The 4075-nt window shown below is 39.2% G+C and overlaps 1 pseudogene; it reads left to right on the top strand.

The window, feature by feature from the left end:
- Positions 1-2393: 2393 nt before the first annotated feature.
- LOC113096041 (histone H2B-like) lies at positions 2394-2855 on the top strand (annotated as a pseudogene).
- The last annotated feature ends 1220 nt before the right edge of the window (positions 2856-4075 follow it).

The following is a 4075-nucleotide window of genomic DNA, read 5'->3' as shown; positions in this document are numbered from 1 at the left end:
CCCAACGGCTCTTTTAAGAGCCACCCACACTCTCACTTCAAGAGGTCCGAGTTGCAGTTAAAAAGTGTATGTTGTAGTTACAGTTAGTGTTTTTGTGATGTTGAATGCTTTATTATTTTAACAATACTTTTAAGTAGTTCATAATGTTACTATCGTAAAAATATATCAGTAAGAATACTTTGTTCCGTTTAAGTTAGTTATGTTAACTGATTTAACACTTAAGTGGTAACGTTACAGGCTTTGAAGTTTTAGGTCAGAATTGTGTAGAAGAAAAAGGTGAATGTATTTTCTAGTGATGGGAAGTTCGATTCTTTTCCGCGAACCGGTTCTTTCGGACGGTTCGATTCAATAAACCGGTTGAAAAAACCGGTTCATCGGTTCTTTCACGCTCAACGTAATGACGTCATTGGCGATGACGTAATGGCGTCACGTCTATCAAACATTCAAATTTAGTCAGTTAAAACCTCATAATCATGAAAAGTTTACATTTGAGTTTTGCAACAACACCTAAATACAGTAACAGCAATAATGTGCATATGAGGATTTAAGTCTTGAAGATATAAAGTAAATAAATTAGGTGTCATCAGCGCAGAAACCATGATCCACTTACTAAACATAATCCATTGCAATGTATTTGTTATTAAATGAATTTACGTTTCGCCAGATTGCCCTTCATTCAAGCCCTCGAAATACCCGCGCTCATAACATTACTAGTACAGAATCAGAATCAATCACCAAAAGAATCACTTCGGTTCAGATATGCTGTGAGTCAGTTGGCTTCACGCTGAATCGCGCATGCGCAGTATCATCAGTTCATCGGTTCTCAATTCGGACGCGTCAGACAGAAACGATTCTCGGTTGAGTGTACTGATGATCCGAGAACCGATGCAACCGGTTCTTGACTCAAGAACGAGAATCGCTCTAACCGGCATGTGCTGCAGTTCAGTGTCATCAGCTGCTCTACTCGTGTTCATGTTCTGTTTACTACAAACTCAATTTGTGAATGTCATCATTAACTATAAATACAGTACAGATATCTCATAAATCATCCCTTATTCCTATTAAACATAAGAGTCTTTAGAGTGTTAATTATTGTCCAACTTCCCTGAAAACCCATTTGGCCTATACATTATATACAATATACAGATTGGAAACATTAATCTAAAAAAAAACTATATATATATATATATATATATATATATATATATATATATGTATATATATATAGTTATTTTATCACACTTTCCGATGTTTAATAAAATACTTACAAAATTACACGCATGCGCAATATCATCAGTTCATCGGTTCTCAATTCGGACGCGTCCGACAGAAACGATTCTCGGTTGAGTGTACTGGTGATCCGAAAACCGAAGCAACCGGTTCTTGACTCGAGAACGAGAATCAGCTCATCGGTTCTCAAATCGGACGCGTCCGACAGAAACGATTCTCGGTTGAGTGTACTGGTGATCCGAAAACCGAAGCAACCGGTTCTTGACTCGAGAACGAGAACTGCTCCAGCAGTGGGCGTGTTTGTTCATTATCTGGCTCGGCTCGGTGTTCATCTTCAGTTCGGTCTTCACAGCATTTCATTCAGTGTACTGTTTGAGTAAATGGATTACCCCGGGATATTGGTTTATTCTGACTCAGAGGCGGTGTCAGTCATGTTAAAAAAGTTAACAGCTTAAGTAATTTGTGGATTTATGCTTATTGGAGACGTGAACCATTTCAAACGATTCAGTGCGATTTGGTGAACTGGTTCAACCGGTTCACTAAGAAGAACCGGTTAAATTGAACGATTCGTTCACGAATCGGCCATCACAAGTATTTTCCACAAAGTGGCTTTTTATTTATGATTTCTGTAAATTTTATAACAACCGAGCTCCGGGTTGTCATGTCGCTTTTAACGATACAGATTGTGTCAAAGCAGCTTTACAGTATTAAATATGAAAATAGTCTGTCAATAATGAAAAAAATAAAAATAAAATAAACACTCGATGTTCAGTAAAACAATCGATGGCTATTTTTTGGTATTTTTTCTCCGTAATTTCCTTAATCGATTTATAATGATTTAAAATTAAACATTTGTGCATGGTGCTTATTTAGACATTGTCATATTTTGAGAAATGACAATGAAAACAGCAGGAAATTAAACAAAGGAAACCCAGTCGGGTGGGTGTGGTTCAAAAATGGAGTGGTGGGTGGAGCTATAATTGAAGGTCCTGTGATTGGCTCTCGTTCCAGTTCAAAATGCCTTAAATGGTCCAATTAAATAACAGTTTATGGGTTTGACCAATGACAACACGGAATCACAATGTCCCACAGAATTAGCATAGAGGAGTGAATAAATAACCCTGTATGAGTTCAGTCCGCTACTGATTTCTGAGAGATTGAATCGGAAACATCATCATGCCTGAACCAGCGAAGTCTGCGCCGAAAAAGGGGTCCAAGAAAGCCGTCACCAAGACCGCTGCGAAAGGAGGAAAGAAGCGTAGAAAGTCCAAGAAGGAGAGCTACGCCAGCAGGTTCATCCTGACACCGGGATCTCTTCGAAGGCGATGGGCATCATGAACTCTTTCGTAAACGACATCTTCGAGCGCATCGCCGGTGAGTCGTCTCGTCTCGCTCACTACAACAAGCGCTCCACCATCACTTCCCGAGAGATCCAGACCGCCGTGCGTCTGCTGCTGCCCGGGGAGCTGGCCAAACACGCCGTGTCCGAGGGCACCAAGGCCATCACCAAGTACACCAGCTCCAAGCAGAGCAGTCCCACACCGAGACACACCCCAAAGGCTCTTTTAAGTGCCACCCAGTTTCTCCTTGAAAGAGCGAGTGGTATTCATCAAATATTTTTCTAACGTTCAAGAACTTGGTTCGCTTCATATCTATGCAAATCAAAGGGAAATTAAGTGAGTGAGTGAGTGAAGTGACATTCAGCCAAGTATGGTGACCCATACTCAGAATTTGTGCTCTGCATTTAACCCATCCGAAATTCACACACACAGAGCAGTGAACACACACACACACACTGTGAGCACACACCCGGAGCAGTGGGCAGCCATTTATGCTGCGGCGCCCGGGGAGCAGTTGGGGGTTCGATGCCTTGCTCAAGGGCACCTAAGTCGTGGTATTGAAGGTGGAGAGAGAACTGTACATGCACTCCCCCCACCCACAATTCTGTCCGGCACGAGACTAGAACCCACAACCCTTCGATTGGGAGTCCAACCCTCTTACCATTAGGCCACGACTTCCCCTTTAGGGTTAGGGGAACTAACCCTAAAGACTAACGACTTCCCCTTTAGGGTTAGGGGAATTAGTTCGCTAGTCCGGTAGAAATCTCAAATCTGTTCCTCAACAACAATAACAAAAAAAAAAAAAATTCAATGTATTCAACAGTGTAGATGTAGATACAGTGTAGATATATTTGACAACTTATTCAAAAGGCCCAAGGTGTGTTATTTTTAGTTTTTATTATTATATAAAAACTGTCGGTAGTGCGTTCGTAAAACTAGAGTAGTCGTCATTGCTTTAAAAGGGCGTTTAATGAAGAAGAATTGAAACGTTAATTTCCAAATTATGGCAGTTAATTCTGTAGAAAATAATAGTAATTTAAGTAGTCTACTGAGTTTTATACAGACCTGTTTAAATTTTATTAGATACCGTAGGAAACTAAAAATCTTCAAAATACAAAGTAATGAATCGTATCATGCCCTGTGACAACAATGCGCAATTTTACACATATCCTAATTTTATAACAAAATATGGCTTTTTTTGTTAACGAAAAAATATTTAATCAAGGCTGTTCCTAGTTGCATAATACCTTCAACTAAATTCTCTCATGTAAATATTAATAATAAAAGCCTACAAAAAAAAAAAAAGCGTTTTAATAACAGTTTTATAAGAAACATCCTTAATGTTGGATCAAATCCTCCATGTAAATCAATATGGCTTAAACTTCACTGTATGTCTTGGCACAGCATTTGGATTTTAATTTACAAAACAATTCACATATATTATCTTATAAATGCAGTTGTTAGCAGATACAGGTGCAGCTCAAAAAATTGGAATGTTGTGGAAA

Source organism: Carassius auratus, unplaced genomic scaffold, assembly GCF_003368295.1.
Source record: "Carassius auratus strain Wakin unplaced genomic scaffold, ASM336829v1 scaf_tig00215864, whole genome shotgun sequence".
NCBI lineage: Eukaryota > Metazoa > Chordata > Actinopteri > Cypriniformes > Cyprinidae > Carassius > Carassius auratus.
The sequence above is the reverse complement of the archived record's forward strand: the minus strand, read 5'-3'. Positions and strand labels throughout refer to the sequence as shown.